Here is a 13,945-nt window from a genome sequence, read left to right as displayed (position 1 = left end):
AGGGCAAGGATGTTCAATACTGAATTCCAAAGTCCTTTCATTCTTGCAAGGTAAATGCCATCTGTCTTTTCAACCTTTTCATAACGACTGCTGTATAGACAGATTTTTTTTTCTCCTCTTTCCATTTTAAAAAATGAAGGATCTGAATCCTGGATTTGGTATGACACCAGGGGGCTGATAAAGGACTAGCCTCAGACAGAGGGAGGAATAAGTGGGAACCAGGGCTGACATAGAACAGAAAACCAGTAGAATTTTCAGAGTCTTGGGAAAGCATCTTGGAGCAAATCTAGACTTTCCAATGGACTTGAGTGGGAGTTGAAGGCAATCTTATGTAGATTTTAAAGGAGCTGGGTAACCCTCAAGTAACAAGTTGGTTACATTCATATTAAATATAATTTTAAAAATCACTTACCTCTAATGAATTTGCATTCAATTTGAATACGAGGCATTTGACCTGATAACAGTTTACAGGAATATGCTACAAAAAGAGAAAGATGTCACATATTTGATGGCTCAATGCCTTGCATGAGCTCATTTTAAAAATCTATTTATATTCTTCCTTTATCATACTTTCTGCCTCACGACTATTTCAAACCCCAGTAGCTCATCACAAAAACTGAGCAAGGGGTTGTAGAAGGAAAAGGAATTAAAAAATTGGTTCATTTAAATCTTAAAAGGCAACTTAAACAGAAAAGATTGGGAAGGTGCATATAACTAATGGCTAAATCTGTACTTTTCAATGTCTATAGATTTTTATTTTTATTATCTTTTTATGACATGAGCTTCAGTTTATGCTTTATAATAATTCCAAGTTTTTGAGGAAGCCAAGTTCTGCTCTGTCAAATTGCTATATCAATGGTATGATACCTAGTCTACTATTAATATCATCCAAGGTATGACCAAAAGAAATAAATGTGTACATTTCTCGTACATCTCAGGAAGCATTTTCCAATTTGAAAATTTTAAGTCATTCTCACTTTTAAAATTAGAGAAATAAATACATATACAGAATTAGCCTAAGTGGGCCCAAATACAATCTGTATCTAGAAGAATGAAACCATCGCTGAGATAGATGAACCCTTACCAGAAAGGTTGAGTCTTTATAAAAGCAGTCATTTTAAGCTGTGTGAAGCTGAGGAGACATCCACTAACAAACAGATAGTTCAATGATAGGTCACTTTCTTTTCCTCCCAAAGGGTTAAAGGGGCATGATATGAAAGCTCTTGGATAAATGAAAGGAACTAACCCAGCTGTGGAAAATAATGGGAAGTAGTGATTCAGTTGTTAAGAGGCGAGCTCTTCGCAGGTTGAGCAAGTTAGGACAGTATTTCTCCTCCATCTCACAGGCTCAGTTTTCCTCTCTGAGAATTAATGGTTGTCCTAAGGAGATGGTGTGTGTGCATATAATTCAGCAGCTGCCCACTGGTCCACGCACCCTCCCACTCTCCAGACAGCCCTCTCATACTCTTTCTTCTCCCCACGAATCTTCAATATATCCTCTCCAGCTTCCTTCTCAGCAAAATGAAAATGTGGGCCCCTTGTTCACAAAAAAAAAAAAAAAAAAAAGGAAGGAGGAAATGCCATCACAGATACGAAAATATAAAGGTTTTCTTTAAAAATATTTTATACTTACAAAATGTAACAGGTGTAATGGTGAATAACAACATAAACTTACAAACTGCAAAAAGTTATATTTTGGTGCCATCATTTTATATAATGCAAAAAATACTTTATTAATGTGAAATCTTGATTGATCATAAGATTCTTCTGCCTTAATTTTCTGCAGATTCATTTATTAGGTCATCAAAATTTACTTTTAGCAACTTAATTTTCAAGCAATATAATTGAAAGCAGTGTTACTCTTGACAAATGCAAGATTGTAATTTTTGATCATTTTTAATTTTGAGCAGGATCTTTCTGCTAATATAACTATTGCTACAACTACTAAGAGAGTTTTATAGGCTGTAAGAACTCTGTGATAAATTTCTGATAAATAATTTTGAAAATTAAATTTTTGTACATCTATAACTGATGATTCCTATGGAACAAATCTTCTAAAATGATTTCCTACGAATCAATTTCATGTAAGTTGGAATTTAAATGTAAATTTATACAATATCATTTTAATGTTTCCATTAAATTTCCTGAAACTTGTAGATGTAGTACAAAATAACAAAAGTAGCTTCATATGTATGTGATTCAAAATGCCTGTTTATGTATGTAGTCTGTTCAGTTACAAGGAGAGAATCATTTTTAAATTGTCTTCTTCATGAATTATTGGTTTATCTGATGCTTCCTAGGTAAACAGTGTTCTATTCCATAAAATATGATGATCTTTAAATTAAAGTTCTATTTGGAGCATGTGGATATTTGCTTTGCATTGTTGCAATGCTTTTTCAAAACCAGAGATTCTAAACTTTTCAAAGAATTCTCATGACTTCCTGACATGTTTTATTGTAATGTCCACGTGTCCACTTATATTTTGTAATAAGTTACTGGCGAAGTTAACTGCCTGAATGCTGGCAGCTCCTGACCCAGTGCTCAGGTTGGAAAGTTAACATTTGTGCAGCTGCTCAGGACAGAAACCAGACACAGAGGGCAAGCCAGCCTCCCATCAAGGGTCCTGGCGCTGCCCCCGTGAGGAGCCTTCCTCTCTCCAGAAGCTACTGCTGACTCCACTGGCTGATTCTAAGCAAAGGCTAAAAAGTCTCCATGCATTATGATGAGAATGCAAATCAAATCAGCGTGCAAGTTCTGAGTGCTTCTACTCGTACCCAGCCTTACACTGGGTGCAAAGGAAGATTTACAACAGATATGTGATAAGCCTCTTAAAACCTAAGGAAGCAAAGCTAACACAAACGAGAACAAACCACATACAAATTCATTGGTAAACCAAATGTAATAATACATGTCCTATTGAGGTCAAGAGGCAGCAGATCCATGTCAAATCATATTCTCAGAAAACTCCCAGAAGGTAGTAGAATTAGAAACTGGTCTTAGAAAATATGCCCCCAAAATGTGTGACAGTAGTCCTTATTTTCACTTGTTGCTGTTGACAAAAACCAATCCTGACATACTGATTCCTGAAAGTAAATCTACTGCCAAATCCTTAGCCAAATTCTGTTTGGAACCTGTGTCAAGACTATGCGTAGTCTTTTAACTGCACGATGTTAGCCAGCTTTACCTCCTTGAGAGATGGTGGTAATCTCAACAGTCACAATATTCATAAAGCCAGCAGCTAACATCTACAAAGCCCTCAGTCTGCCCAATACAACATCTTAGAAAGAACTTCACAGACACCATCTCACCTAATCATCACAACAAACAGAGGTATCATGACCATCTCCATTTTATTAATGAGACAACTGGGGGTTAGAAAAGTCCACAAAGGCTCCGGCTGATAAATGTAGAGGCAGAAGAAGATTCAGGTTCAAACCCTGGTCTTTATAACTCTGAAGCCTGTCTTTTCAACCACTCTGCTATACATTTCTCTTCAAAGATGCAAAGATGTCAGCTCACAGAACCAGCTCTCAACCTTTTTTCTCTTTGAATCATTCATCAGCCATTCAAACCCATGAAAGTAACGTGAAAGCTCTCTAACCAAAGGCTCTTGCTTTTCTGGGGAAAAAAGCAAGAGCTCAGAAAGCCTCTACAAAAACAAATTATGTCAGCACAGTCTTCAGTTTATACCAGGCAAAGTTTACTGACTGTCTTTCAGCTGGTCTCCTCTTCCTGAGCAGCCTCTAAGCAAAGACAGTGAAGTCCAATCTAGGACCCAGAACTCAGAAAGGGTCGGGGGATGGCAAGCTGCACTAAGCCATCAGACATGTTTTGCTTTGCCCTTACAACATTTTATACATTAAGCAACAGTTATAAATCAGGATATTTTATATCAAAACACAATTATCTTTTAAAAACTAAAAACCTGTGCCAATGGTGGATACTCGATTCCAAAAGGCACGGATGCACTGGCTGCCCCTCCAGCGGGCCAGCGCTGCCCCTGTGGACTCCCCGCTACAACATGTGTGTGTTGCTCTTTCCCCTAAACACGTATGACTGACCTATGCCCACTACGTGTGTGTACTGCTCTTCATTCTAGGCCTGCCGGTTCTTCCCAGGGTTTTCAAGCCCTACTCTGAGAAATCGAGTTTGTTTCCTTTCTTTTTTCAAATCCACCACAGTTACTAAACACTTGTTTGAAATGGGTGCAGTTCAATATAGCAATTAGCTAACCCAATCCATTTATACTGAGCAAAGGGTGCTTCAAGTGAATTGTAGACGTCTGGTAACAGAAGTAAGTCTCATTCGATCAGGAAATTCTGCTCTTAACAATAACTGCTGGGTCTCATCTAGGTTGTGTTTCAGTCCTGAGCTGAAGAGACAGGTGAAGGCTCAGGTAAAACTAACAGTGTCAGGTAGTGGGCTCGGCAAAGACGTAATTTAGCAAGGTGGAGAGAAAGCAACTGTCCTTTTTTATGGTGCTGGGTCAGCTGAGCCTCTTCACAAGACAAGCACTAAGTTACTGTGGTCATTGAGTTTGTGGTACTCAAGAAACATAGCAAGCCACATTAAAGCAGAAATGTGGAAGAGCTGGAAAAAGGAGAGCATATGCATGGTATGTTTCCAGATGTTTGTCAGATGGATAAATGAGTGGCAGCATCATGGCTGGACCCCTTTTGCGAGTCTTTATTAATCACGTTAATGTCTAACATTCCTGCAGGACTTGCTAAGTGCTTTGCACCAAGCTAAACTCTTCACGGGGGTTACCTCAAGGCATCCTCACAAGAACCCTATGAAGTAAAAACTATTATCATCCCATTTTACAGACAAGATAACTGACGCTTAGAGAGGTAAAGTAGCTCCTTCAGAAATAACCAACCCTTCGTCAACTATGTGTTCTCTTCCGCTACCACCCTAGATCTCTGCTCCCTTCACGGCAAAACTCTTATAAACAGTCATCTGCACCCACTGCACCCACATCAATGAGGGCTGACAGATCAACCGACCAAATGTATCCCAAATTTACAGTTGGCCTTTGAAAAACGCTGGGATAAGGGCACTAACCCTCACACAGTCAAAAATCCACGTATAACTTTACAGTTGGCCGTCCGTATCTGTGGTTCTGCATCCTGCAGAACTGCAGTAGGCACTACTGAAGAAAATCCAAGTACAAGTGCACCCATGCAGTTCAAGTCATGTCATTCAAGGGTCAGCTGGAGTCCCTCCCCAACATTCCCCATCACATCCTGGTACAAGTCACTGTCATCTTTTGTCTAGACTCCTACAAACGCTTCCTAAGTGATTTCCTGGCTTCCATTTAGTCTAGTTTCCACACAACAGCCAGCAGGTATTTTTAAAACACACATTAGATCATATCACTCCCCTGCTCACAACTCTACACATTTCTTACTGTGGCCTGACAAGCTCTCATCTCCTCTTTACCTGCTGTGCTCCCCGTATTCCACCCACGCCGGCCTTGCTACTTTTCCTCAAATAGGACACCGGGGCCATTGTGTTCACCATACTTTTGCCTGGAACATTCCCAGTGCTTGCTCCTTCTTTCCATCTGGGTCTCTGCCTCAAATGTCACCTCCTTAACATGTTTTCTGTCTAATTACCCCTCTACCCACGGCTATGCCCTGCTGTTTTTAGTCTTAGCACTTACTGCAATAATATTACAACAGACAGTGATTTGCTTGTTAATTCTGTCTTGTCTACTTGGATGTAAGTCCCATGAGGACAGAGACTTTATTACTCAATGTTTCATTCCCAGATCCTAGAATTTCCTGGCATGTAGCAAGTATTCAATATTTATTAAGTGAATGAATGTAGAATAGACAAATTAGTGGAGATATCATTTAAAGGGTGTCTGATGAATACAGAGTGATTTTATAATATGTGTTAATCTACCCAGGGCTGGCTACCATGATGATCATGGAAAAATAGTAATGTCAATTCCTTCTTACCAAAATGTACACATTCACAGCTAAAAGTTGATTTTTCAACTCCTTTTCTGCATACCTCAACCCTAACATACAATCAAACAGTGAAATTTAAAAAAAAACAAACTATAAAGGCAAGGAAGTGACATCAGAGCCTGGAAAAAAAACGCTAACTGAATATTCTCACTAATGATCAAGATGTTTATGAATAGACATATATAATTCAAGCATACGTATATACATCATTGGGGGGGAAATGCCATAAGATAACTTCAAGCATCAGAGGAAAAGGACAAGAAATTACATATTATTCATGTGGGCATTCTGCATTCTATGTTTCAAGAATGTGAAGGAAAGATAAGAGTTTGCTTTGCTTAGTTTGTTCAAATTCTCTGCCATATGACGGCAAGGTTTCATTGCACTACATTTTCCTGAAGGCATATAAAGCAATTACTGAGGGAAACTCAACCATACACTCTAAACTCTAGGGCATATTTAGGAGACACATACAACCATATTTTTTTAAAAAAACATTCTTTGTGTCTATTACCTATGTTAATTGCAGTTTCTTGTATATCTCCTGTCAAGATCCATATTCTTATGTTTGCTTTCAGTAAATTTGTCATCGTTTCTGGAACACGTGCTTGAAGGCGATCTTCAATGGCTGTGGCTCCAAGTAGCAGGAACCTCTAGATGTTTTTTGAAAGAGGTATTTGTTATTACTAATTAAAGATAAAAATATTTTTAAATGGAATAAACAGAGCAAATTCTGACAAAAGATATACAGTCTAATAATTTATTACATGAAGTCCCATATATGTACACACACACACACACACGCTTTTATTCTAGTCTCTTCCACTCGTCTATTTGTTTGTCCGTATTTCACTACAGCATGAAGCAGTGTAGCATGATGGTTAAGAGCTAGGTTTTTGAATTCATTCCCTAACTCTACAAGTTACTAGATGTGTGATCATAAGCAAACTACTTAAATTTCTGTTGCTCAGTTTCCTCATCTATTACTGGAGAAGTGGGGAAAATAAGATTACTGATAGAATTACTGTGAGAGTTAATATTTGGAAAGTGATTAGAATAATATCTAGCAGATTATAAATGGTCAAAAAATATTATCTATTATTTTAATTATTATAAGCTTAAGGTAAATCTTGATGTCTAGAGAGGTAAGCCTCCTTTATTATTCTCATTCAAAAAATATCACAATAATTCTTAGCCTCCTCCTACTTCTCAATGAATTTTAGAACAAACTTGTCAAGTTCTGTGAAAATTCTGTTGGTACTTTTATGCATTCCTGCATTGCACTGAATTCATAGATTACGTTGAGGAGAACTGCCATGTTTATTACCCTGGTTTTCCCACATATTGTATACACCCTTCCACGTATATAGGTCCTTACTTGTCATTAAGAAAAATTTTGTAATTTTCTCCATAAATGTCTCATCACCAGATGGTTTACAGTTTTTGTTCCTATTGTGAAGTATCTCCCTACCTCTAGAGAGAAGTGGTGTAGTGTTATTTGAAAGTGAACTAAAAACATTTTTAAAAGAAGTATGATTGATATGCTTAAAAAAAAAAAAGGAGAGAGAGAGAGAAAGAGAGGGAGAAAGCAGATCATACCAAATGCTCAATTAGAACCAAAGGCAGAAAAAAGTGGAAAGGAAAGAAAGAAAAAGAAAACAAAGGGGAACAAATAAAAAATAGTTACAAATACAGCAGATATTAAACTAATAATCATGATAAACATGTATGATCTAAATACACCAACTAAAAGAGGCTGTCTGATTGAACAAAAAATGACACAGACTTAACTTTACATTGTCTGTAAGAAACTCACATTGAATATGAAGACACAGATAGATTAAAATAAAGGGAATGGAGAAAGATATACCATGCTAATGCTAATAAAAGAAAGCTGCAGTAGCTATATTAATTTCAGAGCAGACTTCAGAGCAAGGAAATTATCAGTGATAGAGAGGGGCATTACATAATGATAAAGAGTCAATTATCTAGGAAAACATAACAATATTTAATGTGTATGCGCCTAACAACAGAGCATCAAAATATATGAGGCAAAAACTCATAGAACTGCAAGGAGAAATGGATGAATATGCTACTATAGTTGGAGACTCCAACACCTCCTTATCAATAATTGACAGATCCAGCAGATAGAAAATAAGTAAAGATATAGTTGAACAGAATAGAACCATCAACCCACTGCATCTAATTGACTTTTAAAGAAGACTCATCCAACAACAGCAGAGTAGGTGGAGCATAGGAGATTTTAGGGCAGTGGAACTACTCTATATGATACTGCAATAGTGGACAGTCACATGTATTTGTCAAAACCCACAGAACTGTACAGTAAAACCAAACCCTAATATAAACTATGGAGATTAGCTAATAACAACATATCAATATTGGTTCATCAACTGTAACAAATGTACCACAAATACAAAATTTTTATAATAAGGGAAACTGTAAGGGGGAGAGGAAGGTTATATGTGAATTATCTGTACTTTCTGCTCATTTTTTCTGTAAACCTAAAACTATTCTAAAAAAATAAATGTATGTTTTAGAGGAGTTTGGGATTAACATACACTATAATAACAAAATAGATAAACAACAGGGACCTACTGTATAGCAGAGGGACAGAGGGAATTATATTTAATATCTTGTAATAACCTATAATGGAAAACAATCAAAAAAGTATATATATATATACACACACACACATACATATATATATAGCTGAATCACTTTGCTGTACACCTGAAACTAACACAACATTGTAAATTAACTGTACTTCAATTTTTAATGGTTAAAAAATAAAATAAATAAAATATTGTAAAAAACGGTATTAATTTTTTGAATGGCCAAAGGATTTGAATAGACATTTCTCCAAAGAAGATATACAAATAACCAAAGAACACATGAAAAGATGTTCAACATCATTAATCATTAAAGAAATGCACATTAAAATCCCAATGAGATCACTTCATACCCACTGGGATGGCTATAATCAAGTACAGATGGTAACAAGCTCTGGTGAGGAGGTGGAGAGATTGGAACCCTCGTACACCGGCTGTGGAGATGTAGAATGGTGCAGCTACTTTGGAAAATGTAACTACCATCTCAATAGGTTAAAAACAGAGTTACCATGTGACCCAGAAATTCTACTCATAGATATATACTCCCCAAAAATGAAAGAATGTGTCCAAGTGAAAGCTTACACATGAATGCTTATCACAGAACTGTTCATAATAGCCAGTGGGACAACGCAAATGACCATCAACAGAGGAATGAACACACAAATTGTATATCCACACGGTGGAGTATTATCTGGCATGAAAAGGAGTGAAGTATGGATGCATGCTACAACAACGTGGATGAATCCTGAAAGCAGCAAGCTAAATCCAAGAAGCATGTCACTAAAGACCACATATTATATGATTCCATTTACATGGAATATCCAGAAGAAGAAAGTACAGAGAGAGCGAAAGTAAATTAGTGGTTGCATGGGCTGGGGTTAAAGAATGGGGTGGGGGTGGGAAGATGGCAGAGAGTGAAGACTAACGGATATGGGTTTTCGGGGGGATATCGAAAATATTCTGCGTTCATTATGGTGATGGCTGTAAAGCTCTGAATATACTAACTATACAACTGTACACTTCAAATGAGTGAACTGTATGGTATGTGGATTATATCTCAATAAAGCTATCACACTTTTTTAAAGAAAGGAATGCTTCAAAGGAACTATGAAACCAGAGGGCTTCAGAAACAAGTCTAATTCAACCAGTCAATCTATCAATTCATATTTTACCAATACAGCAATCCTGGTAACATGATACTTAATTACTTTGGCTACTACACTCTAAGTTATGCTGTACTTGACTACTGATACAAATGCAGACGGCATCTTGCTTGCCCTTGCTCATCGAGAAAGAAATTTAAAATCTTATTAACCCCAAAAGAAAAAATGTTCAAAAGCAAAGTGCTACTGACCAGAAGAGCTGAGAGGAGAGTCAGAAAACACCTCCCTCTTACTGAAGAAAACAAGTAGGACCATAATGGTGTGCATGGAATTGATAAGAGCCAATTTCACAGAGCCAGTCAATCCTACACTCTTTGGTGTCAGACTCCAAGGTTTTCTATAAGTCTGCAGAAAGTAGCCATATAACTATAACTAACATAACATCAGCTAGAATTGTGGAAATTAACACAAGTCATGAAGCAGATGGTTAGATAGATCCTCGAATGGTTAATACAACAAAATAAGAAAAATGACAACTGAAGGACAAGACTATTAGCTTTTTTAGATGGCATATGGGTGTTCCAATCCTAGAAAACTAGAGTTGATGACAGATATTTTTTTTTTTTTTTTTGCGGTACGCGGGCCTCTCACTGCTGTGGCCTCTCCCGTTGCGGAGCACAGGCTCTGGACGTGCAGGCTCAGCGGCCATGGCTCACGGGACCAGCCGCTCCACAGCATGTGGGATCTTCCCGGACCGGGACACGAACCCGCGTCCCCTACCTCTGCAGGCAGGCTCTCAACCACCACGCCACTAGGGAAGCCCTGACATAGATTTTTTAAAAAGCAAAATTTAAGTTAAGAATCGTAATTGTTTGGCTCTTATAGCTTGAAAGATATATCTCTTTAAAAAACCCAGTTCCTTCTGATCAAAACCTATGAACACTTGATGACCCCGTCATCTACCACTTGCCCCCAGTGTGTCCTTTTTTAGGAGGTACCCTTCAATAGGGTATCTAGTTCCCAGGACAAGTCTCCCTAGTGGAGTAGTGATGAATAGGGAGGTCTAGTCTCCAGCCCCCCGGAAGTTTGCCCTGCCTAACTCAACCCCCAGGAGCTCATCACTCCTGGAGGAACTGGAAAACATCCAGTGGGGGAAAGAGAAGGGATGGTGGTAAGACACAAATGAACAAATAATCTGACAGTTATCAATGTGATTTTAGTATCACAGAGCCTGATCGTTTGCATACATGACTTGGGCTAAATCTCCTCTCATCCACACTAAACAGGGATATTCAGTATTTTTGACTCCTGAACTTTTAAAGCTTATAGCCGTTGAGAGAAAAAAAAAAATCAGTGTTTTGTTAAATAACATGATTCTGCTCTGTTAAAGTATCTAAGAATGATAAGATTTCCACTCAGACCTTCCAAGCACTGTATGCTGCTCCTTAGCAGCTCTGGGTACTCAGGTAACCTTTAGAATATAGTGTGGCACTCACTTAGGCCAGACAAGCTCCAAGACCAGACAGGAAAAGCCAGCCTGGGATAGTTCTTCTGCCTGTTATTTCTGCCTCTGAAGCTTAAGGAACAGAATAAAGAGCCCTGCCAGTTATACAGGTCACCTACTTTCCTTGGACAGCAGACACACTTGAAATCTTCAACCCCCAATATTAACTGAGTACAGTTAATATTTCCTGAGCACCCACTGCATGCCAGGCACTGTGTACCTGCTGGAGACGAGCATTCAGCTGATGAAGGAATCAGTCAGTTTAAGGCCACTGCGCTCCCTGACCTTGTTTCCCACCTCACATTCCCTGGGAAAGGAAAACTTACTCTTTTCTTCATCCTATGACTTTCTCTTTCCCCATATACGACTTCCAGATTAAAATTAAATCTAAAATATAAATTATAACAGTTTGATTAAAAACAGAATTGCCACACTAATACATGTACAGTCCTTCAAGAGGCCAATTTTCTATTGTCCAGATGTCTTCTCAGTGTGTGGGAGTAACAGGCCCGCCCACCTCCCATAAGGAACAGGCAGGTTACACAATCAGCCCCTTTCCTGTGCTTTGTCAACAGACGCTGAGTAATCGCCCATGAGGGCTACTGCAGCATGTTCATGCACTTGGTATGAAGCTGGGTTAGGTTCCTAGTCTTCCAATATTTGACTGTGAAAAAAAGATGGACCCAGTGATGTTAAGAAAAACCCTCAGCCTAAATCTGTTCTGGCCAAGCTCCTGCAGGAATGAAATGCACAGTTCATGGGACCAAATGGCGAGAGAAATCAGGCCAAGAAACAAAAGTTGGCCCAGGACCCATTAAATCCCTGAAGCCTCAGCTGAAATTCCCAGTGACACTCGACAGCCCGGGGTACATGAGATTCCCCTGGAAAAGCAACCACCAGAGAATAGAGAGCACAATAAAAGTGTACTCATCCACACAGTGAAGTACCATGGCACAATCAAGGAGGATAACATAGAAGGATATTCAGTGATATGGGAAAATATTCCCAATTTATTACAGTGAAGACTTCATGATTCAAGCAGTACTTTTATGGGGAAAATGATGGGGGGATTTTTACATTTAATTTTTATGGGAAAAATTTCTCTGTGTGTTAAATACATACAATGGAATACTACATATACAACACACACATATGAAGAAGGAAAAGAGACGAACTCAGTCATTAGCCCAACATTACAGATGATTATTATTTATTATTCTAGCTGATTTTTCTATAATAAACATGCATTTCTTTTGAAATGGGAAAAGTTATAAAAAGGATACCAAGATTGAGGTGATTAGGATACAACTCAAAAGAGGGAGAAATATTTTGAATATTTTAAAAGACATTTTATGGGGCTTCCCTGGTGGCGCAGTGGTTGAGAGTCCGCCTGCCGATGCCCAGGACACGGGTTCGTGCCCCGGTCCGGGAAGATCCCACGTGCCGCGGAGCGGCTGGGCCTGTGAGCCATGGCCGCTGAGCCTGCGCGTCCGGAGCCTGTGCTCCGCAACGGGAGAGGCCACAACAGTGAGAGGCCCGCGTACCGCAAACAAACAAACAAACAAACAAAAAGACATTTTATGAATTTTCAATACAATAAGACAGATGTATACTTCTGAAAAAAATTTAACTGAGCTTTAAAATTACAACAAGATATGAATACCTTGATAAGTGCCTTTTCTTCACATATTTATCTTGGCATATACAACACATAGAGGGTATGTTACCTTTTCACTAGCATCATAACAGTCTTCCAAACTTTGAGTTCTGTCTTGTACAACTGTACTGGCTTTTTTTTTTTTTTTTTTGCGGTACGCGGGCCTCTCACTGGTGCGGCCTCTCCCGTTGCGGAGCACAGGCTCCGGACGCACAGGCTCAGCGGCCATGGCTCACGGGCCCAGCCGCTCCGCGGCATGTGGGATCCTCCCGGACCGGGGCACGAACCCGTGTCCCCTGCATCGGCAGGCAGACTTTCAACAACTGTGCACCAGGGAAGCCCTGTACTGGCTTCTTTATACATCACCAAGCACTGCTGATACTCTCTCTCAGTTAAATCTATGTAGGCAACACACAGAGTTCTCAGACCTGCGAGAGAGGGATAACCTGGACAGGCTTCCAGGGATCAGGGAGAAGGAGAAATTGAAAACAAAATCCAAAAGCGTTTCAGAGCCTGTGGGACAGAGAAGGCCTTCGTGTGGCCCTCCCGGACCTGGCCTGGCCTCCCCACTGACCTTCCTTCATCCCCTCCTCCTTGCTCACGGTGGCACCCGCCAGTCCTCTTATTTCCCGACACTCGGACTTGCTCTTCCCTCCACTGGAACACTTTCTCCTGGAGAGCCCATGGTTCTCCCTCCCTTCCTGCAGTCTCTGCCTAACTCACCCCATACAGAGAGCACCCCATCCCTCTATTCCCTTCATCCTGCTTACTTCCTCTCCATAGCACTCATCACCCCATGACATCATCTATTACTGGCAAATTCCCACAGGGCATTAGCTCTCTATGTTTTGTTCACTTCTGTCCTGGAAGCTGAGAACAGTGCATGGCACTGAATAGATGCTCGGTAACTATTTGTTGAATGAAGGAAAGAACAAATGAGGCTTCGGTTTCCAATTCAGTAAGCCAGAAAGTCCCCAAAATAACAGAAAATGAATGTAAATCCCATTTTGCAAGGACTGGTTTGAAAAACATTTTTTCCTTAAACCAGACTGTAATATGTTAGGCTAACTCCT

Source organism: Hyperoodon ampullatus (genome assembly GCF_949752795.1).
Source record: "Hyperoodon ampullatus genome assembly, chromosome: 16".
Lineage (NCBI taxonomy): Eukaryota > Metazoa > Chordata > Mammalia > Artiodactyla > Ziphiidae > Hyperoodon > Hyperoodon ampullatus.
This window is presented reverse-complemented; position numbering follows the sequence as displayed.